The sequence below is a fragment of the Cricetulus griseus genome, chromosome 7 (assembly GCF_003668045.3).
Source record: "Cricetulus griseus strain 17A/GY chromosome 7, alternate assembly CriGri-PICRH-1.0, whole genome shotgun sequence".
Classification (NCBI taxonomy): Eukaryota; Metazoa; Chordata; class Mammalia; order Rodentia; family Cricetidae; genus Cricetulus; species Cricetulus griseus.
In genome coordinates this window covers 45,106,560-45,128,832 of record NC_048600.1, presented here as the reverse complement: position 1 = coordinate 45,128,832, position 22,273 = coordinate 45,106,560, and the positions used below count along the sequence as shown (strand labels likewise).

The window sequence follows — 22,273 nt, the reverse complement described above, 5'->3', positions numbered from 1 at the left end:
CACAGCAAGGCATCCTCGGGTCCCTTTTAGTCCAGGTACACGAGGACCACCAGGCCACAGTGGGCTGACTCACACCTCTGCCAATAACCTCTTAGAGCTTCCCCAGAGTCCAAGGTGTGGACACCGACAAGGCACACGGCACCTGGCCTCAGAACATACCTGCTGGCTACCCTCAGCAGTGGTAGCAGGTCTTGGGACAGCTTCAAGAGGCTTCCCCTAACTCCCTTGCTTCAGTTCCCCAGCCTAGGATCTTCCCATTCATGCTTGCTGTTCTTCAGATTCATGGACCCCAAGCAGCCAGGAGCCTGCTCCATTCAGGGGCAAGAATAGGAGTGCCCAGAACCGGCTCCCAGGAAAATGCTCCTGGTGTCTGTACCCTCAGATTACCATACCACTTCTGAGTGTCCTTGAAACCCAGAGTGACAAAGTGCAATAACAAGGATAGCAGGTCGGAACAGATGTGAGCGTGAATGTAAGAATTATTGTGATCTGTACAAAGGTGTGAGTTACATGTGGGAATACACCAAGGGTTCCCCATACCATAGGGACACAGCTCTCGGGGCAAGGCTTTCTGAAAAGCAAGGGTGCAGGAGAACAAGGGAAGGATCCTCCTTGGAGAGACAGCCCCCTCTGGGAGCTCCTTATCTTCCTGTCTGCTTCCATACCCGGTCAAGGACCTGGGAGCTGATGAGAGACTTGCTCCACCAGCTATGGTGAAGAGTTTGTGATGAGCTGGGCTTCCCTCATCCCTATTCCCATCCAGATAGCTACACCATGCCAGTGTAGACAGGACCTGGTGATGGGTCCTCCAGGAATCTGGCTGAGCAGATGTCTACTGTGGCTCCCTGATCCATTATCGCTCTCTGAGGGGCTTTACTCATCTCTTGCTATTTAAAAACAGGTTTCTTCCACCCACCCCCAAGCAAGGTGGCAGGTGGTGGCAGACCAGGACCATGTGGGAGCTGACAGGTTAGTAGTCAGAACTCTACCAAAATCGCAGCCATTATGACAGGAAGAGGCTACACCAGAAAATACTGTCCCCTAGGTAGGAGAGAGATCCCAGTTAGCCTCAGGTTTCAGTCAGGTGCAGGGAGTGACTGGCCTAGGGTCATGTGGTGGCCAGAAGCTGGGCCTGGCTCCTGCCCTTTTGGCTTCACTCATGTGTGATCTGGTGTCCCTCACACCCTAAAAGAAAACCTGGAATGTCTCCCAGATCAGCAGGTGTGCAGGGGGTTCCCAAATTTCCTCCTACAGCCTCTGCCTGTGGCCCCTGGGGATCTCACCCCAGTGTGACCCTGGCCGGGGGTTTCAAGGTATGTAAGCAAACTTCTGCTTCCTGAGCGAATCCCCAGCCAGGGAGGAGCGGGGCTTTCCTGCTAGAATACAGAGTTCAGCAGGCAGTGGCCTGAGTGACCAGCAGTAGGGACAGTGGGTGCTCATGTCTCAAAGATGGACATAGCTCCACCTGCAGCTTGCTGCAGTACTAGGCACAGAGCAGAAGATGACAGGTTAACCCACCAGCACTTGGGACCCCAGGCAACTCTGGAGTCCTCTTACCCTACCCATCCTGGCACAAGTCCAGGAAGTGGACCCTCAGAGATTTGAGATGCATGCTGGCCTCCTCCATTAGAAGGGGGGTATCTATAGTTCCTCCAAGGACCTGACACCGTGTCTATTTTCCTTGTACCATGTCCCAGTCTCTACCTCCCCATGAGAGGTCACTCCTACCCTCGGAGCTTACACCATGCCAGCCACAGGGTATACACTGGAACCTTGATTCACACTGCTGCCTGCTCTGAGCCTGTCAGGCTCCTGCCACTCAGTGTTGACTAAGGGTATCCTTTCTCCTCCTAGGAGCTACTGGGGTGCAAGTCAGGGGGTAACAGTATGCTATTCTCTCCCTGCAGTGCCTGTAAAGTAGGTCTTGAGGACTGGGCCAAGAGCAGACTCTACTTCCTGATTTTCCTGGAAAATTCCCTTGGAATCTACTTGGCCAGAGGCCAAGGCTCCTTAGGGCATCTTCCTCCTTCCTACTTCGGTCAAAAGCACACATGGCTGTCCCACCCAGTGGGGACAGAATTCCTTGGGGTGATTCATCTGCCCTTCTCCAGAAGCCCTGGCCTCCCTCTGTGGGACAGGTAGGGCTGGAGACATATTCAGAGCTGATGAGAGACAACCTAAGGAGACAAGGCTAAGTTCTCCTGGGTCAGGTAGCATCTTGGGAGACAGGGGCTTGTGCTCACTGGTTCCCACCTCCTAAGGGTGGGTCACAGTACAGTTGGGGACACCCTATGAATCCCAACCAAATTCAGAGATCCTTTGTCCTCTCTCAGCCAGGCCCTGAAGGACAAGCAGGAACCACGTGGGGTAGTCTGGACCAGTGGATGCACTTCTTCTTCTTCTTCTTTTTTTTTCAATATATATATATATATATATATATACTATGCACTTCTAAAGGTCCTAAGCTGCCACCCAACAGGTATGGCTGGTGGGCTGGTGGGTGTGGCTGGGCTGCTAGAATTTTGAGTGGTGGAACTCCACACTCCAGCTTTGTGGGAAATCCACAGAGAACAAGTTACACCTTAATGTGTCTGTTCCCTGACACTTCCCTTTGCTCTTCTCTCTTCCCAGTTGCCATCTTTGGATTTCTCCTCCCTCAGCCTCTTCTTGGAAGTGGATACAGCAGCCTCTGCTATCCTGAAAAGTTCAAGCACCCCATGAGCACCTCAGGCAGGGAGTGGCCAGGCCAGGCCAGACAGAGATGAAGGTCTCATCATAGCATCATCTCATCCAAGGAGACCCTAGGTCTGAGCCCCAGTCTCCTTTTGCCAAGCTGGGGAGAACCTGGACCATTGGCCAAGCTCCTGTGACACAGTTTCTCTGTCAGTTAAAGGGGCAGAAGTGGCAGGGTGGTGAATGAAAGGGCATTTGCTTCAGTACACAGGTCACAGTAAAGTGCTGCAATGTCTACCAAGAAAGGCTGTGGGGGTCTGGGAGGTCCCTCTAGAGAAATAAGGCTTGGCCTGTTATGCGTATCTGGGAGCTTGTGTGGTCTCTCTCCTGCCTCGACCCTGACAGCCAAGCTCAAGGCATCCTGGTTGGTATTTACTGGGCTGTGCCTCCCCAAGCCTGTCCTTTGCTTAAAGGCATATTTATTTCAGTAGCTTCAGATGCCACCTTCTCTTACCCTTCCCAACATAGTCTACTCTAACCAATGACCCTAAAGGATAACATCTGTGATTTAATCATGGCTAGCAAAAAGGGCTGGGGCCAGCACACATACCTCCACCAGCCCCAAACCTGGTCTTGGCCTCCAGGCCTAAGTCCTCCATGCCAGTGGACACAGGAAGCTGGCTTTCCCAAGCCTCTTGGTCAAGTGATAACCAAGGACTGGGCTGAAATTTGGACTCGCCAGGGGCACTGGAGTGGCACCTGCTGTTTTCACCAATAGGCTCCGACATGGAGAAATTATGGCCCTGCTTTTCCAGGTGGTGCCACCCTGGGCCATGGCTTGCTCCTTTCCCCTCGGTTTCCACCCTCAATTTCCCTGTTTGCATGGAAGCAGCGTTTACAGTCGAGAGAACTCAAGACTGTTTATCTGGGGTCCTGCCCTGGCCTCCAGGTGGTGTAAGTCAGCATGAGTGGGGCAAAGTCGTGGTTCTGGACATGTGTCGTGCTGTCTAAACTCTCTTCCTCCAGCCCTTGCAGGTCCCCAAAGGAGACATGAGGCCATCCCTATGTATAGAGTACCCTGTCACCTAGGCACGCAGCTGAGAGCCACTCATAGGCCTGAATGCCTGGCACCCTGGCACCTGCCATCTCTATGGAGATGGTCACTGCTAGTCAAAAAGTTCCCTAGGAGGAAGCGGTGAGGGCAGAGCCAGGAAGCTGTGTCTGCATTTGTGTGTAAGATGGTGGGCTGGGTCCTGACACAGCTGATCTGTTTTGGACCCCTCTGCAAATGCTATCAGGGTTACTCTGTGCCCCCTGGAAGGATCAAGAAAATTTCCCTCCCACCTTTCCCTCAATGTTTGAACCTATTGCATCTGGAAAATCTGACTTCTGTTTGAATCACCAGAGCCCTTCACATACTCTGTTTCCATATAATCTGTCAGATGCTACCTGACCACTAGGAAAATCCCACCTGTGCAGGGGTTTGTATGGTACATTGCTGTCTTGTGGTGACATGACCTTTAAGGGTTTGAAATCAGAGACCTGATGCTCTCTCAGGGAAGGGATGAGCAGAGGGTCACCAAACCCTAGATTCCACCGCTGTCCTCTCCTGGTCCCCTAGTGCGTGTGATCCTACCTCTGCTGTCCATGGCCTCTGGAGGTGCTGGAGGGGGACTTTCAGTGATGCCGCTGGGAGACCATGTTCCATTGAGAACCCCTCCCCAAGGTTCCAATAAGCCCAGGGAGTATACTGGTTCACAGAGCTGCACTTGACCTGTTGTCTTTGTCTCCACTCCTTGAACAGTCTCATCTTGGATCAGGCTGTTCCCCATCTCCACGGCGGCTCTCTCATTCATCCCAACTGTGATTTTAGTGACTGGGGGAAGGGAGAGGCCCCAGTGCGGCTCCTGTCCTTACTAGGTTGTCAGGCCTTCTTCCTTCATGGAAAGTCAGGTTGACACTACAAAACTGAAAGGGGCCCCAGGCATGCACATATATCCCTCACTGGCCATGCATTCCTCTACGCCATAAGCACAGATCAGTGGCAGCTTGGAGACACACTGCGTGACAGTACACTCAGAAACTGTAATGTCCTGTCATGGATTAAATTGAGGCCCCAGAAATCCAAGGCTTTTGAGTCCAATTTAAATTGAATCCGGTGGCACTAATCTGAAGATAACATCATTATGGAAACTGGAAAGAGACAGACACAAAAGGGTAGTGAAAGATGCTCGGGTGGGGTGGGCTGAGGGATGTGCCCACAGGTCAAGATGGCAGCTGCGCAGGCCAGATGATCCAGAGTCTTCTAAGGCGGGGAAGCCCTTTCCATGCCCTGACCATGCCATCCAGGCTCTAGGGCTAAGCAAAGGTGGACTGTGTTCCTTGGTAGTCACTTGGCTCAGCCCCTGGGAAATGGTACACCACTTCATGGAGGTGGTGGTGCCCAGGCCTAAACTCAAGTCGTCCCATCAGCCAAACTCTCCCTACCAGAAACCAAGCCCCCCTCCTCGTGAGTGTTCCCAGCACCTTCACTCTGTAAATAACTTCACAGGACCATATGGAACAGGTTTTATTCTTTGTCCTGTCTATGAGCAGCTGAGGCTCAGAGAAGCTGTGTCATCTGCACAAAGCCACACAGCAAGAGGGGTGAGTTTGGGGTCTGGGTAGGTACAGATTATTTTATATAATACACACTCAGGGACAAAGAATTGAGACTCCCTAAAACTCTGGTGGTAAAAAGGTGACCATTCATCCCCCTCTGTGTGTGTGTGTGTGTTTTGCAGGTATACATGTTCAAGTGTGTGTGTGTGTGTGTGTGTGTGTGTGTGTGTGTGTGTGTGAAGCTGTGGAGGCCAGAGATCAATGCTCAATATCATTCTCAAATGCTCTTCATCTTGTCTTTTGAGACAGGGTCTCATGATAAACCTGGAGCTCACCAGTTCAGCAGGTCTAGCTGCCAGCAAGCCTCAGGAATCCATCTGTCTCCACCTCCCCAGCACCGGGATTATAGGTATGTATCACCACTCCTGGCTTTAATATGGGATCCGGGGACCCAAACTCAGGTCTGCGTGTCTATGTGGCAAGCACTGTGCCAACTGAACCATCTCTCCAGCCTCTCTGGTTTTTATTTTTGACATGCTTCACCATGAACACAATGCAAATTTATTTCCAAAATCAACATTTCCTCCCAACAGTTGTTTCCTTTTCAGTGTTTCCTTGGGGCTGTGGGCTCTGAAGGTGTTGGTGACAATGACCATGATGGTACCAGGGATGGTGGCATCTATTGTCAAGCCCATGTAGGTTACTATTACATGACTTTCCAGGGATACAAGAAACATCTATTCACCCTAGATAGGGCACCATGAGATCAAAGCATGATTCTATCCAGCTTGCTGAACCAATGAGCTCATTGGGGTTAATTACTTACAAGAGTATTGGTGACCAATAAACAGCCGAATCACAGAAAAAACAGCCCAGAATGCTGACAATTCATGAAAGCTGTGACTACCCCAGTTCATCTCATAGACCCTGTGCAGCTAGAGGCAGGAAGGAGTGGTGGCTGGAATCTTAGGTGATAACCCCGAATTTCACAGGGGAGTATTGATAACTCTATCACTATTGTTGAAGACCCAACCATCACTGTATAGTTTGTTCCACCATGGGACAAGGTCACCTGTAGGCCCCCACAGCAATTTGTTCCATAATGACTTTTCCTACAGACCTTGGTTCCTGATCCCCAGACCCTCAAGGGAACAGATCTGTCCCTGAAGCCCCTCCATGCTTTGGGATCAGTCATAGCAGCATCACCCACACCTTGTCCCTGCAGCTGGCCCAGTGTACAGACACAGTCTTGAACAAGGCTTCTGGGGTTTGCACATGAATAACACCACTGCTGGACCCTGTGGCCCTCCATGAGCCTCCAGTTTTTGCATTTATATAAGGGGACACATGGGCTTCACAGGCTCACTTGGGGAAACACAAGGGTTCAGGGTTGCTCCAGGACAAATGATGTGTCTTCCATATCAGAGGGCCAGCCCACCCTGGCCACATCAGTGTAGGTCTCAACCCTGTGCACATATCCACATGGAGAGCTGGCTCCAGGTCCTAGCTCCACCCTGCCTGATGGGCCCAGGCTGGGCTGCCCCTCATGGCCCCACAGCCGCTCCCTGGCAGCTGCCAGCTTCGCCTCCTGTTTTAAATTGCAGCCTGCTGGGGTTCCTGTGGCCCCTTGCCTGTGGCTCCCCTCCGGCTTGGCAACCAGAGAGGGCCAGGCCCTCTGAGGTGCTCTGGGCTGCTCTATCCAGCAGGCGTGGGCTGGGTGGAAAATGACCTCAGAGGGTGGGGTAGTGGGGCAAGCCTTGGGGAGACCAGGGGCTCCCAGGGCCAGCAGGTTCCCACGCCTCAGCTGCATCCAAACACTGTGCCTAGATCTGTGGTTCTGCACGGAGGAGGAAGAACCTCATTCTTAGACCATTAGAGATGCCTTATGTGGCTCAGCTCCGTCAGGCCCTGCAATTGCAGGCTAGTGTGTAAGGAAACAAAGGACAAGGCTGGGCAGAGACAGGTAGAAGACACTACTCCTACAACCCACCCAGGCCTACATATCATGTCCCCCGCCCCCTTCCCCACAAGCCACAGGGCAACAAGAAGAGCTTGAATGTCATCAGGGGTCAGCAGGACAGTTGTGGCAAAATCTAGGGACTCATGGTAGGCTCACAGGAGATGTAAGAGATATAGGGTGTTAGCTGCTAACCAGCTACTCCTTGGCCAGACGGCCAGGACATAGTATTGAGTGTCCTCTTCACTGTAACAAAATTCCTCACAGAAGCGACCTCAGAGAGGAAGGGCTTCTTTTGGCTCACAGCTCATGGGATACAATCCAGCGTGGCAGGAGCTGGCAGTTCAGCTTGTGCCTCCGCTTGATCTTGGGGATCAGAAAGAAGAACATTTGGGCCAAAAGGAAGGCTGGGCTATAAACCTCAAAGTCTGCCACCTTCATCATGCCTCAGGCCTCACTGTTCCATAACTTCTCCAAACAGCCCCGCCGGCTAGAAGCCAAGTGTTTGAACGTAAGAGCCTGAAGGGAGAGCAAACAGCATTTCACATCTGACCCATAACACCAGGGGGCAGGGCTGGGGCCCCAGTGGGAGCTGGGATGGTAGACTTTTACTGAGTAGGAGACAGGGCCTGAAGTTTGATCGTCTGACATGATGGGGTTCATCTGGCAAGAGAGTGAACAGAGTCCCTGCTTCCTCCACTCAGTCTCCTAGCTGGATGCACCATCTTGGGCAGGGAAAGAAGGGGTGTGGCCACATTGGTTTCCTGCTGGTGGTCTCAATGACAGTTTGCTGGGCTCTGGTGGATCATCTATTCATACACTCATTCATGGGTCATGTGGGAGAAGACTCAGTCCCTATGGTCTCTAGTGGGCTTCTGGATATCAAACAAGCCCAGATGGAGCCCAGGATCCCTAGACTGAGGGAGATGACTCTCTGATTGCTGCTGCAGGTTCTCACTGTTCCTTAGCTCATGGGCACATCACCTTGACCCCTTCTCTGTGGCTGTGTCTTCTCCAGCTTTGTGCCTTATACATCACCCATAAGGACTTGGAGTCTTTCAACCCAGGGTGGCCTTATCTAGACTCCAAACTTCCCCATATCCTGATCCTGTGCCCATTGGCCCCCATACTACCCCCTCCATGGACACATTAGGGGTGGGACCTACCCTCCATTTCCCAGGCTAACTCCTACTCCCATTGTATTTGGCATCATGGGACAGAAGGTGCCATCACAACCTCCGAATCCTTGCAAGGAAGGGATAAGAGCAAGTTTTTGGGTGACATTCAAAGCATCTACCCAAAGAATTATCAAAAAAATTCAAAGGACAGGATCAAGGAGATTCACAACTTCTTTGAGCCTCTTGGGTGAGGAACTGGACACTTTCAGGCTAGTGGCTCTGTCCCCAGAGCTTCTGGCATTCAAGAGAAGGGAGTAGAAGAGTCTACTTGCCCCTCAGACCATCTCCCAGGTCCTTTAAATCTGTCCAACCACCTACCCATCCATCTGTCTATACATTTATCCAGCTCTTTACATTTTATAAATTTCAACATCACATATCAAAATTAACTAGACCCAAAGTCTATACAACTCAATGAATTTCTATACAATTAGAATAGGCCTTTGGAATGAAAGCTGTGTAAATTCACTTTAAATTTTGTACTTTCAGTCTCAAATATATTGTGGGTACTTATCTACCACCAAACCAAACCAAACAAAACAAAACCTCTAGGACTATAAAAATACTTATCTCTATGTCCTCTTAGAGATAATCTGTGTTCATCACTGGCATGCAGTCCTTCATTCTCTTATACTTAGTCTTTCTTGCTCTGTTTCTTCATGTTACAATGTACCTACATGTACATTTGCTTACATATATACACATATTATTGACTGGATTCTAGATTTATTTTTGGCTGACAACTCTATTCATCTACCCACCCATGTGTCCACCCACATATCTACCCAGCCATCTGTACACTTATCCACCCATCCATATACCCATCTCCTCTCCAATTCACCATCTATCATCTGTCAATGAACCTATCCATTCTTCTTTCCACCCATCCATTCATCAAACCAGCCAGCCAGTCACTAATCTATTTGCATATCTGATATGATCTAATCCAGTCCATACATTCATCCACTTATTAATTTATCTGTCTATCCATCCATCCATTTGAACATCTGACCTTGGGAGTGTGGTGAGTGGGAGGGAGTCCAAGGCCCCTTTCTGGTTGTTTTCCCTGCTGGCCACCAGGCAGGAAGCCCAGCCTGCAGCTGGAGCTCCGGGTGGGATCCTGGGCCTGCTGGCTGCGGTTTCTGCAGCTGAAAAGCATTTCCAGTTTACACCAATATAATTACTCACCCTCCTTTAGATGGGAGTGTAGAGGAAGGCAGATGTCACTGGTCCAGGCTGATCCCTACTACAGAGCACAGGAAAGCTGGGTATGGCTATGCCAGGGTGGGAGGTGGAAGTGTCTCCCCTATGTCACTGCATCCATGGGTCAGGACATAGAGAAGGCCTGAGGGCACAGTGCCATCCCAAGCAGACAGGCAGGAGCTGAGAGGGTCAGGCGCCTGGACCTGGGAGGGAGCTGGCCTTGGCAGAGGTGCTGGCCAGTATGGCCAGGCTGCCAGAGCCCTGGGAACCTAGCCAGGGGTGCTGGCTCAGGGTGGGGCTGGCCCCCAGCACTGGATAGTCAAAAGGAGGGGTGGGTTTTCTAGGGAAGGGACATACAGAGTCTTGAAAAGGCCTGGCCCCAGTGGATGGTAGGGGATGGAGCAGTGGTTAACAAGTTGGCCCCATTTAACACTGCGCCTGTAAACTTGAGGTCAGCTGGCTAGACGGTTGAAGGCCACCTTCCATAGAAGTGACCTTCAGAATGTCTGGAGGGATCATTCTGGTGATCCTGGGTTCTAGAGAGAGTTGGGGCACTTGGCTGACCCCAGTGCTTCGTCAGCTCCAGACACACTGTCCTTCAGGCTTCTCGTTTCCTTGTAGGTCCATGCTGGAAGAAAATGGGTCTCAGTCAACTTATTTTACCACCACAGACAGAAGCCAGTGGGATTAGTCAGCTCCTTTCCAGAGCCCATCATGGAGGCACCCTGTCAGCCACCAAATCCTGGACATGAGTGAGCCAGGCCATGGACTCTCCCTGCCCTGCCACCATCCATGTGTGTCTGGGCTGTGAGTGGCCCTAGCATGGGCTGCAGTGGACAACGGAAAGCCTGTGCAGTGCAGCCTGAGTGGGCACTAGGGGGCAGAGGGAAGCCTGAGAGGTCAAGAAGGACCTTTCTAGCTCACCCACCTACTTATCATTAACCTGTTAAGACTAGGAACCCAGGGGCTGGAGAGATGGCTCAGCGGTTAAGAGCACTGACTGTTCTTGCAGAGGTCCTGAGTTCAATTCCCAGCAACCACATGGTGGCTCACAACCACCTTGGATGAGATCTGGTGGTGGCTCACAACCACCTTGGATGAGATCTGGTGCTCTCTGCTGGCATGCAGGCAGAAGACTGTATACATAATGGATAAATAAAATCTTTTAAAAAATTATTAAAAAAAAAAAAGACTAGGAACCCAGAGTCAGGAAGCAGGGTCCTTGCACTGTGAGCTGAGGATAGGTCTAGGTTTGGCACCTATGTGATGCTGCAAAGCTTGGGAGTCACAATAGATGTGTTTCTTAAGTGCCTCCTGTGTAACTCAGCTCAGCTGAGCCCGCACACAGGGAACCATCTTGGTAGTCCTGTAAGAAGAGCTGTATTCACTACCTGCCACAGTGTCAATCTGTGACGCTTCCCAAAGGTCTCTGTGTGAAAGGGTTGGCTTCTCAGTGAAGCAGTGATGAGGCTTACGGGGAGTGATGAGGGTCTTAAGTTTCATGTATGTATGTGTGTGTTCAAAGTGCGCATGTGAAGGAAAAGAAGTCAGTTTTCCCTGTCATCCGCTGGGGCTCATCAGTCAGCCAGCCTAGTCTTCTCAGAGAGTTCCAGACTAATGAGAGATCCCATCTCAATAAACAAGGTGGGTGCCTGAGGAACAGCACCCAGGATTGACCTCTAGTCTCTCTCTCTCTTTCTCTCTCTCTCTCTCTCTCTCTCTCTCTCTCTCTCTCTCTCTCTCTCTCCTCCATAAGTAAGTAAACCTTCCCTTAAGCATTTGGCCAGCTGTCCTGTCACAGTGGTAAACTGCTGGCAGCACACAGAGCCTGCCCAGGTTTGCAGAGGTTCAGGGTTCCCACAGAGTCCAGTCCCTCAGTGCCATTTCTACTCTGCCCCTGTCACTAGCATTTGTCATTGCAGGACTTTGGGAATGTGTGCATAGACTTGTCCACAAACCTGTCACCCTGTAGGAAGTAAAACCCCTCCTCACTCTCTCAACAGGATCCTAGCACCTGAGTCCTTGCTTTGAGTCTCTATCTGGGTGGTGACACCCAAGACCTACACCAGGACAAGTGAGGTATGAATGCATTTACCATGGAGGTTTTCCGTATCTATTAGTCACAGGACCTCAGGATTGGGAGGGGCTGAAAGATTCTGTCTTCCTCCCTCAGGGTGTACAGAACCTTGAAGGGAGAATCGGTGATAAAGCTTCTTGGGAACGTGGCTCTGGGTTTGCCCAATCCTCATCCTATAGTGGTTTTGGCCTCTGTGGGGCCTTAAGGGGATGTCAGAGCCACAGACCCCTTTCAGGGGTTCCCATTCCCTTCATAACCTATACTAAGGGTCTATGTTCCCCCGTCCCTTGTCAGTGCTCCTTGGGAAGCTCTTCCCTCACTATCTTGATGTAAACATGCTAGCCTTGGCAACCTGGGAGCCAGAAACAACCTGTCAGAAAGATTTAGATCCAAGCTCTGTCTGTGTTTCTCTCCCCACCCTTGAAGCTAAGGGGTGACACTATGACCCACAGGGGGGTCATCATTTCTCCAGAGCCTGACAACTCTCCCAGGGGGAGTCAATCCCCCAGAACGACACGGCGGTGAGAAGCACTGCAAAGAGAAGTCTCCCCTGTGGCCTAACTCACTTCATATTGCTTTGGTGTACCGCATTTGCCAGCTCCGCAAGCATGTAATCCCCCTATTTCCTAGGCCCAGCCTTATAATTAGAAAGGCTTTCTCTTCCCTCACTCAGCCAACCTCAGGCTCCAGCCACGACTTCCGAGAGACGTGCCCACCACCTCCCAGGCTGGGGAACAGAGCCCAGAGCCGGCTTCCTGAAGATGGAATCCCAGAGTTGCCCCAAATGAGGAGTGAGCCAGGAACAACAAACAGGAATACAGGCATTGTTGGGAGGGGCAATTCCCCACCTCAGGAATCCTTGTGGGGGGCCAGGGGGCCCACTAAGATCCTATGGCTGAGAGATGGGATCTGCCTGGAGCCAGCCTCAGTGTGGCCCTCCTCCCCTAGAGCGGCTGATGCGGTCTCTGCTTTGGGGATTTGGGACAATTATGTACAGTGGTTTGTGGGTTTTCTTTGGTAATTGCCAGTTACCAGCCTGTGACTGCAAAAAGCCTCAGCCAGAGACAGGGGCAGCACCTGAATTGCTGCATTGGTGGGTCACAGGAGGGCCTGGCCTGGGCCCACATGCCCAGGTTGGGGAGCAATCAGGACAAAGTGGCTGAGGGAAACCTACCTGGGCACATCTTTCTAGGCTCCTGTCTCTTGGCCACCTTCAACTTTGGGGCAGCTGTATCTAGATTTTTTGTTGACCATGAGTCAAACAAGTGCTGGGGCCACACCAAAACTTCCACTCCAGAGATTTCAGGACAGCTGGAAACCACTGGAGACACCCAGATGTTTACCATGACAGTCAGACATGACCCAGCATGTACATACAGGCAAAGAGGCTCTCTGTCCAGGGCCACTGTCCAGAGCTAGTTTTGGAGGTGAGGTGCTGTGAGGTGCTGATGTGTATTCTTTTGTGTTTGGGCAAAATGTCCTGTAGATATCTGTTAGGTTCATTTGATTCATAACATTCCTGTTTAATTTTTGTGGGCCACCCTTCCCATGGCACACCTGGCTCCATGCAGATATCTGTTCTCAAGCTTTCCTACCTTCCCTACTTAGGGCATGGAAAGAGACAAGGCTTGGAGCAATCTCTATGAGATATACGCATGTCTAAGAAGTCCAAAAGAATGTGAGGGACCTGGAACCATTGGACACAGTTGTTCAAAAAGCCAGCATGTCCAGTCTATCTTAGCAGCAATGGAAATAGGGGTTGCCCATTGCTAAGGTTCGGTTGCCAAGGCCTACAAAGCCAGGCTCCCCAAGGGCTTGAGGGGGTCTCAGGAGCTCTTAAGGGAAGGTGCTCATATCTGCGCATTGCCACAAGGCACCGCACACTGGGGAGCGCTTGAGAGACCTAAGCTAGGCATGTTGAAGGGTCGGAGATCACTGAATGAGCACTACAGGATCAGTTCCTGCTTCAATGTGAATTTTTGTATCCTTGCATAGTCTCTGTACTTCATGCACAAGCATTTAAGATGTCCAAAACCCAGGACTCTAAAACCACGAACCATGCCCTGCTGTCAGCAGAAAGTTCATGGGTATCTGTGGGAATACTGCTGCCACTGAGAACACTCAAGACCCCTGCTTCTCCCTATCACAAGGCAGGTGACAGCCTCCAAGATGCTTGAGTAACAGTCACTCATCTCAAAAAAAAAAATGTGGGGCCCACGGCACTGCACTTCCCTGGAAAACAAAGACAGTTAAGACATCCCATCTGGGCCTGGAGGCACAGGTCTGTCATCCTAACTACTTAGGAGGATGAGGCAGGAGCATGGAAAGTTCAAGGCCAGCCTGCACAACTTAATAAACTCTGTCTCAAAGTAAAAAGTTTTTTTTTTTAATGACCTGTAGCAATAGCTCAGTGGTGGAGTATTTGGCTATCATGTGCAAGACCCTGGGTTCCATCCCCAACACCCCCGAAAAGATATCCAGTCCCTTGTCATTTCAACAGGTGACAACCTCCAAGGACCACCACCCTCAAACTGCTTCCAAGAGAAGGCCCCTCATTCCTGATTTGGGCTTACTATTCTTGGCCATGTTGCAGCCTAGAACTCTGAGAAATTTAGTCTAGTTATGAATTAGGTAAACCTTTCCCTTTATGATTTATGATATTGGCATCATGTTTAGAAAATTTCCCCCAGCACAATTTTATTAATTTATCATGTTTCATTTTCTTTGCAGTTAAGTTTCTATAGTCTGGGTTTAAAAAAAGAATTAAAAACCCTTCCATCCACCTGGAATCTTTTTTTTTTCCTTTGTGGCAGTGTGAGGCAGGGATCTAATCACCTCTCCATTCTCTGCTAGTCCTACAGTCCATCCAGTGTCCTCTGTCCACTGGTTACTAGTGAGCCCCTTCCCCCCTCCCTTCCTGCATACATGGTCTCCTACCAGACTCCGTTCTCTTCCACCAACTCCAGTCAACCTACAGAAATGAATATAATCAGCCTGGTTATGCGTGACTCCAAAACAGCTGGTTAATTCGCTGAAAAGAATCCTGTACCAGATGTTGGGAGATCATGTAACCCAAGGGTTGTTTCTCTATTTTCAGTTTTAGCTGAGGATTTTGATGACTGTTTGTCCACTGACTCACCCAGCAAGTACGTATACAATGCCTTCTGGGTGTCCGGCACCGGACTGGGTTATGGGGCCAGCAGTAAGTGGGTGAATGGCACTTACTCGTTGTACTTGGAAGTCAGGCGCAGACGGAAGCAAGTGCACATGCCAGGTCATTTCTGGAAGGGACACATGTCATGAAAGAAGTGACAGGGTGTGGGCTAACGTGGCTGCTCAGGGATAGCTTAATGGAAGAGACAGCATTTTTGCCTGGGTCGGAGACACTTCTTGGAGCATTCAAAGGTTCAAGGTGGAGCAATTCAAGACAGAGGAAATGAAAAAATCTGTGATAGAAACGCTGTTCCATGGGCATTGTCAACTGCATCAAGGAGAGTGGTAACAGAGTGGGGGTTTGGGAGGTGGCTGGGTCTCAAAGCAGATACGCTGAAGGCAATGTGAACCTGCCATACAACTCAGTGTGGTGGACATTTATCCGAGCCCACAGTAGGAACATGTAGGTCAGCCATGCTGCAGCCTCTGCCTCCCCATGAGACTCTCAGCAGCTGCCATCCCACTCTCTAGCCAGCTATCTCAGCCCTTGCTGGCCAGCCCCAGGTCCCCTACTGAGCTTTCATCCATGTGACTGTATGGTTTTCTGGGATGCCCTCCTACCCTGGCATATCCCTTCTGACCTGCCTGGAAAGCCAGACCTATGCCTCATAGAAGAAGCCTGGTGGTGAGCTGTGGGTGGGTCACTGTGAGACCATCAAGCTCCCCAGGACACTCTCAGTTTTTAAGGCAAGATGTCTCGTGACTCAGTTTACCAAATCACACACAGGAATGATCACAGGTTGGATAGTCATTATGGACAGACACAGGACAGACACAACTGTGGTTCAGCTTCGGTGGTCAGGCAGAGAGATGGATTCAACTCAGCCTTCAGGGATGGCGGTGTGTCCATGGGTCCAGATCCCACCTAGCCAGGGAGAAGGACAGCCAGACTCCAGTCACTTGGCTGGGTCCAGGCTGGGTAGAGGTGTTTGGGCCCAGCAGCTGCCCTTCCAAGGACCCCCGGGGCCTGTTGGGAGGCTGGTAATTGGGCTCTGGCTGTGATTTGGGCACAGCCGTGGGGGCTGCAGGGGGAGCGCTGTGGGGGAGGTGGCTCGCTCAGCATTAAGCCTGGCTCCGCTCAGCCGGCTGTGGAATTCCTCCTCTGATCCGGCTCCAGATTGGCCCAGGAAGAAATTGGGGGAGAATTGATTGGTGCCATGTTATACAAGCACGTCCCTCATGACAGACGCCAGGCGACTGCGGTGTGGAGCCCTGGCCCAGCCCCATCCCTCCCCTGGGATCCTCTGGCTCCAAGGCTCAGAACCCCCCTTTCCTCCTCCACCCCATGTACCCCTGGCCTGCCTTCCAGGCGCCTAGGAGGAGAGCTGGGATACCCATTGAACCACACTCACTTGCCAGAGGCAGGACCCAGGGGTCTCCTGGGAGATACTCATTGTTTGGGGGTTGGGTTTATCCTATCTGCTGGCTGCTGACACACTCACTCACTGACCCTAAACATCCCCAAAATAGAGATGCTCACACAGAACAGTATCAGAGACCCAGAGGGTGCAGTCAGGAACCTTTATCTCAACCTGAACAACAGAGGTAGGCAGCACTGGGCTGGGGGAACTCCAGGCTTCACTCATTTCTTTTGCTCTTACCATGACTGAGGACAGGGATCTGAAAGAACAGGTAAACTTCCTGAGAGGTAGCAGGCGATGAGCTGCAGTGCTTGGGACATTGTGCCAGAGCATGTGCCACCAAACCTGCAGAGTGGGGTGTCCCCTGAACTGGATATGAAGAAGGGAGTTCTCATGGACACAGGAGCCAAAACCTTTCAGCAAATGAGCTAAGTCTTCCTGTCCTCTGGGATACTGCCCTGGGCTGAGACTCTTCATCACCCAGAATGGCCTTCCTGATACTCCAGCAGGCTGAAATTGCGAATAGAACCCCCTTCCAGAGCTACCAGGCCCAGAGTGACCTCCCTGGTTGGGCTCAGGCCCAAGGACAGGCGGAGTCAGGCAGAGGGTTGTGGGAAGGCCCATCCATGGTGCCAGGGAGGGAAAGCACACAGTGGCTTTGGCTTCCAAAGCCGCTGGGTTCACAGTGTCTCAAGCCCCATGGGCAGGAACACGGTGAAGAGACCCTGCCTCAATGGCATGAAAGGAGGCATATAGGAGGAGCTTCAGAAAGGATAGTCTGGGTCTCTGCAGCAGAGAGCCTGGTCCAGGACTAGATGTACACAGACCCCCAGGCATCAATGGGTTCTGAGCTCCAGTTTTCTTGGCTGATAAACCAGCCAGCTGGGCTCTGCTCAGCCTGCAAGGCCATTGTGTGGAGCCCCCCTGGGGCTGGAAGACGCTGCTGTGGACAGTGGCCACCTGCGGTGGGGCCTCTGAGGACCTAGGACTCTCCCTCGTATCCTGTTGTTTTGTGTTTTGGATAGCTCTGGGCTGCCAACTAGCATTAGCATCCATGCCCATCTCCAGTCCCAGGGAGTATCAAGTCAGGACAAGTTGCATTTGGACTCAAGTCTTGTTTTGCAGCCAAGGGTTTGTGATCATCCTGGGTTATCCCATGGCCAGTGGTCTAGACCCCTCATTTGAGGGACAATGAAGCTAGGCCCCAAGGCTACAAAATTGCCCAGTCTTTGGCCTGCTTGAGGGGTGCTCACCTCCTAGTGAGTAACAAGGGTGATTGATCCCAGCTCCTAAAGGCAGCTGTGAAACAGCCTAGCATCTGTTGTCAGAGGCCTAGCTACTGAGTAGTCCAGCCCCAGGAGTCTACCTTCAGTAGTCCCACCTGTACTTAGGGTGAGGAAAGTTGCCATTACACATATGTTCCTGCCCAGGGTGGGGCAACCCAGAGGAGCCAGCCTGGGCTCTCCACCTTTAGTAGAGTGGTAGGCTGACCCACAGGCTACCTGCTCCATGGAGAGTAGCCCTTCTATAAGCTCATCTCTATCAACTGCTGAAAGATGGGCTGTAGGGGCAGAGCTATTGGGGAGAGGGCACTTAGAGGGGACTGGGTGGCCAGTGAGGGCAGTCAGTAGACAGCCGGGAGACTTTTCAGTCAAGTTGGCACCTACTATTAAGAAGAAAGGGAGCAGCTTCATTCGCCCATGGGCTGGCTCCTGTCATCTCCCAGCCACAAGGACATTCTGTTCTGTCCCCTTGTTCCAGATAAGACTACAGAGGCAAGATAGCTGTAGGTAGCCCAGTGGTAAGGAGTGTTAACTCAGGCATCCTATCTCCTGCCTTAACCAGCATACGCTGACCTGCAATGGTTCACCACCTCCAGGAAACTGCCTAAACCCCTCCACCAGAATGGACCCCCCATTCCTCAGACCCACTTCTCCAGTGCCCACAACCTGGGTACAGCTAGGATGTGACCTTGGGCTGCTTCACAATGCTGTGCCAGCTCAGCACAGTAGAGCAGGAGATGGGGCAGAAAAACAGACATCTTCACTCTGCAGGCCTGGCTATGTGCTGTGCCCTGACCTGGCCCAGCTTACCCGTGCCCCCACCCTGCTGGGCCCATCGTGCCCTCCTCCGCTCTCGCGGCTGGCGGCAGGGCCTCCCCGTGTGGGACCGGGCAGCCACCTGCTGCCCACAGCCGCAGCCACACAATGAAGCCCTTGTGAGTAACGGGCAGCAGGCAGTGCCTCCCTCCCAGCCCACCCCAAGCTCAGAGCCCCCGTTGTGTGGGGCGGCTGCCCTGCATGGGCAGCATGGATCCAGCTAGGCTGGCCCCACCCATCCTGGACCACAGTGTTCCTGCCTCTCCCTAGCACTCTATTGGTCTCCTGGTGGTCTGCCTGCCTGAGGATGAGAGGACTGCACTATGGGCTGACTGCCAGGGGTCCCAGAAGGCAGGAACTGAGGGCTGGATTACCCACCCTAGCTTCACCTTGACCTAAAATTCTGCCTTCTCAGTCACGGCAGGAAACAAGTAGCAGACAATGAAACCACCCCAAGCAATGTTGGAGATTTACCCTGGTGGGGAGTCCTGCAAGGTACTGTTCAGGGGAAAGCCATCAGACATAGGAGGGCTAGCAGTGTCCATATGTGGCCATGAGGAGGTCTGGAAGTCTCCAGTCCTCAATAGGGTTCAGGCATTCCATGCCAGGGACTATAAAGGTCCCAGGCAAAACGTCAGAAATGAAAACAAAAACAAACAAACAAAAACCCAGTCACCCCACTGGACAGAAGCCACAAGCCTGTTGGGTAGGCAGTCAACAGCCAGGTGCTGCCTCCTAGCATCTGACTCTCGGGTGCGTAAGACAAACATGCTGCTGGAGGGAAAGAACTGGGCTCTATCGTGTGTGAGGAGATGTTATCAGTGTCCCTCTCTCCTCACCCCTAGAGCCCCCTAGGATGTGGTTATAATTCCACAGGTCAACCAGAGCTATCCTGCCCTGGACAAAAGGGGGACTAGTCAGTGAATTTAGGATGCTGAACTCTGGGGAGAATAGGCCCAGAGAAGTTGAGCTGATTAGAGGGAAGGAGGAGAGCTCCGAGCCTGGATCCAGCCAAGCCTAAAACCATTCCCTCATTCCATAGCCCCATGCCTTTACTGAAGGAGGCTACTGTTTCTGTTGTTTGCCCTGGAAGATGTCAGGATTTGAAGTAGACCCTGAGTGGGGCAGTAAGTGCTCAGGGACAGCTTAGTAACCTCTTTCCTTAGTCACCACTTTCCTTCTCTTGGAAAACCTGGCCTCAGTAACTGAAGCTGGGTGTGTGGAACTCGAGGGCATCCCCACTCACCCTAACCCAGCAGGATTCCCCAGTCCCATTGTGAGCTCACCCAAGCAATCCTTTGCCCACGGGACCTACAGAAGGTGTCAGGAGACAGACTGGAGACTGCCAAGGCTTTGGAAGAACCTCACCCTGCCAGCCTGCAGGGCAGGGCTCTATGCTTGTCAGCCTTGGGCTGCCCATGGTCACTAACCCTGGGGTTCACAGATCTTCTGGTCAGTCCTGACTAGGGCTTTGAATTCACTGAGAGGGGCTCCAGGGCCCAAGCCTTGTGGGATTTCCCAGAGTTTATCTCAAGCTGTTTCCTAGCAAGAGGAAGGCTGGGACCTGCAGTAAAGAGCTTCACAGCCACGTAGAAAGGAATGTCCTAGCCTCATGGTATGTCCTGGCAAGAGGCACAGCCCAGACCCTCACCTGCTCTGCAGAGGGCAGCAGCTCCACTATCTGGGGTAGTAAACCTGGACTCATACCTCCTCAGTGGTATAGGGCAGATCCATTAACTAAGACAGGCCGGATTCCTAGCAAAGGTCCCTCCTTCTCTCCCCCACCTCAGAAACTGCCTCAGCTCAGTCCTGCCCTGGAGGGAAGAACTGTTTCCCCACAGGCATGCTCCAACCGGGTTGCTGCTGGCTGCAAGCTCAGGGGTCCCCTGGGCTTGTACAAAGCTGAGGATTTCCTCTGGATCCTGGGCCCACAGCTGTGCTCACATGTGTGGGGGAGGGACACTAGTTGGCGGGAACCAATAAAGGTTGGAGGCATCAGCTTCCGTGCCACACTAGGTGGTTGCAGTGGTAGTTCAAGGCATGGGCTGTAACCAGGAGTCAGGCTAAGATGTGTGTGACACTTCCCCAGGCGGCAGGAAAGTCATGTGTCTCCAGAGTGAAGGGGTGTGTCCTGGCTGGAGGAGAAAGAATACTTTGCACTATACTCTCTGATCCCTCACTGCTTGGACACAGGGAGTCTTAGCCAGGGTTTCTATTGCCGTGATAAAACGCCATGACTAAAAGCGACTTGGGGAAGAAAGGACTTCTTTCAGCTTACAATTCTCAGGTCACACTCCACCACTGAGGGAAGTTGGAGCATGAATTCAAGGCAGGAACTGAAGGAGAGACCAGAGAAGGTCTGCTTACTGGTTTGCTCCTCATGGCTTGTTCAACCTGCTTTCTTAAACCATCCTGAACTACCTGCCCAGGGGTGGCACTGCCCCCAGTGAGCTGGGCCTTCCCACGTCAATTATTAATCAAGAAAATGTTGTACAGATTTGTCTACAAGCCAATCGTGTGCCTGCCTTTTCTCAGTAAGATCCCCTGTCCCTAAGTAGGTCCAGGTTTGGGTCAAGTTGAGAAAAAGCAAGCAGTGCACAGGGTCAGGGGTCGTCCCTGATGTCACCAGCAGCACAAGGACCTGAAGAGGCAGGGAGCCCATCCTTGGCAGTAGCCAATCTTCCTCCTGGACAAGGTGCTGTAGTGGCTAGTGTTGTCAGAGTGTCTGGCAGGCTGCAGCAGCTGTGGTCAATTGGCTAAGGGTGCAGTCCTCTGTGCCAGTGTCAAAACCCACACCTTGGAAGAGAAGAAAAAGATACAGAGACAAGGGCCACATGATCTCAATGGTATGGGTGGTGCTGTAGACTTCCAGCTCCTGCCTATCCTACCATCTGCTCTGCCCCGCCTCTTGGAGCCTCTGTCAGCTCTGGGCATCCTGGGGATAGAGAGACTGGGAGCGGGATTAAGACTGAGGAGAGGTGTCATGTGTCCTCATGGATTGCCACAGTGTCTGGGATGACTGAGACTTGGCAGTAGGGTCACTTCGTGTTCATTAATTTAGGGAGTCCTCATGGGGAGGGTGGTGTGGGGAAAACCCAGCTTCCATGAACAAGTGGAGCTGGAACTAGGCTGGTAGACAGAGAACACAAGAGAAGGGGATGCTTTCACCTGGCCCCTGACCATAAGGACAGCCAGCCCTGTGGGCAAGTCCAGTGGACCTGAAGGGACTGAGCCTAGGCCAGCCTCAGGATCAGACAGAAGAGCTGCAGGCAGAGGGTGGGACAGGGGCTTGAGTCACCTGCCCGCCAAGGCTAGGATGGCCTCTGGTGGCAGGGAGCTGGGTGTGGAGATGAACCAGTGCCTGCCTCCCCGGTGCTGGACTCGGGACTTCACGACTTAGTGCCTATCATAGCGATTCCAGGATACTGGGGGTGGGGCTCCTTTGTGGCCCTAAGCCTCACACCACAGCCCATATGTGTTGGGGCCCAGATCACTCTGAGCTGTGTCCCTATCCTGCCCAGCTCAGAGGGTTGGACTGCCCAAGATTGTGAGAATTCCTTCCCTGGGGAGACATAAACAATATCAACCCCTCCTAAGGTCCCAGGGACAAATCCTTTGATCCATCCCACCACATTCCCACTAAGACCCCGAGGAACCGATGAATTTGCTGGGCTTGCCTATAGAGGGGTGCCTAAAAAAGTGTCGGAGGACCCCAAAGCCCCGACAGTGGGACATTTTTTTTCACCCAGTATGGGTGATTGCTTCTCCATGGCTGCCGAGATAAAGCACTTCCCATTAACCTCCAGTCTATATACTGCAGCACCTCCCAAGACCCTGTGCGCAATTAGGGACAGAATTGCACACAAATGGAGAAGCAGCAGGAATCTCAGGTGAGGGTTCAATGACCTTTG

At 52.0% G+C, this 22,273-nt stretch overlaps 1 long non-coding RNA gene across 1 annotated transcript; it reads left to right on the top strand.

The window, feature by feature from the left end:
- Nucleotides 1–2,443: 2,443 nt before the first annotated feature.
- LOC118239181 lies at nt 2,444–15,941 on the top strand. The gene is made up of 4 exons (XR_004770851.1): nt 2,444–2,479; nt 2,632–5,683; nt 11,616–11,691; nt 12,363–15,941. It is a non-coding gene; the product is annotated as an uncharacterized LOC118239181 (long non-coding RNA).
- Nucleotides 15,942–22,273: the final 6,332 nt, after the last annotated feature.